The sequence below is a fragment of the Panthera uncia genome, unplaced genomic scaffold (genome assembly GCF_023721935.1).
Source record: "Panthera uncia isolate 11264 unplaced genomic scaffold, Puncia_PCG_1.0 HiC_scaffold_594, whole genome shotgun sequence".
Classification (NCBI taxonomy): domain Eukaryota; kingdom Metazoa; phylum Chordata; class Mammalia; order Carnivora; family Felidae; genus Panthera; species Panthera uncia.
In genome coordinates, this window is record NW_026059753.1 from 20809 (window position 1) to 22032 (window position 1224).

Consider the following 1224-nt stretch of genomic DNA (forward strand, 5'->3'; position numbering starts at 1 on the left):
GGCTAATAAATGGCTGGCAAATCTCACCTAGCACGCTTCCAACTTTAATTCTGACTCTGTCAGGGAGGTGTAGTCTATTTGGAGTATGAGGAAATTTTTGACGAAAGCTCCCATGGAAAAGTGATATTTGAGGCGAGTGGCCCTCTCTTGATGCCATGTGACACACTGATATGCTGGAAACCAACTCAAAAAAACGAACAAACAAAAACCCCTAATTTGTAGCATTTTCTGATATCCATGGTGTTATGGGTTGAATTGCATCCCCCCAAAATACATGTTTAGGTCCTAACCCTCAGTACTTCCCGATGTGACCTTATTTGGAAAATAGAGTCATTGTAGATGTCATTTGTTAAGATTAGGTCATACTGGAGTCGGGTGGAGGCTTCACCCAACATTACTGATGGCCTTATAAGAGAAGAGACACAGAGAGACATACAGGGAGAATGCCAGGGCCCACACAGGTGGAGACTGGAGGGATGTATCTACAGGACTAGGAATTCCAAGGATCGATGGCCACTACCAGAAGCTACAAAGAGGCAAGGAAGATTCCATCCAGAATCTTAGGGGAAGCATAGCCCTGTTGGCACCTTAACTTCTGGCCTCCAGAACTGTAAGAGAACACAGAACATATATATCACTGATACTATCTTTATGCTATCAATTACTTACAGCGTTACAGTGGTTAAGAAAATAATGCTATAGGGGCGCCTGGGTGGCTCAGTTGGTTAAAGCCTCCAACATCAGCTCAGGTCATGATCTCATGGTTCGTGAGTTCCGGCCCCCTGTCAGGCTCTGTGCTGACAGCTCCGAGCCTGGAGCCTGCTTCAGATTCTGTGTCTCCCTCTCTCTCTGCCCCTCCCCTACTTGCACTCTGTCTGTCTGTGTGTGTGTCTCTCTCTCTCTCAAAAAATAAACATTAAAAAAAAAAAAGAATGCTACATAATAACTAATAAACATATGACATAATAGTTAACTCTCAATTATGGTACTTTGTGGTACTTTGTTAAGGAAACCCTAGGAAACTAACACACACAGATAAATACCTCTGTCCTGGCCATTTGATAGGACTTCAGTGAATGCAGAGTTCCCAAGGGGTAAACACAGCTCATTCTCATAAGCCAGTCTAAGCCAGTTCAACACACCCCTGAACAGCAGACTTCATGCTCCTCTGAGCCAGAGAGAGTTCTAAGTTTGTTCAGAGAAGAATTTGGCATAGACTTGACC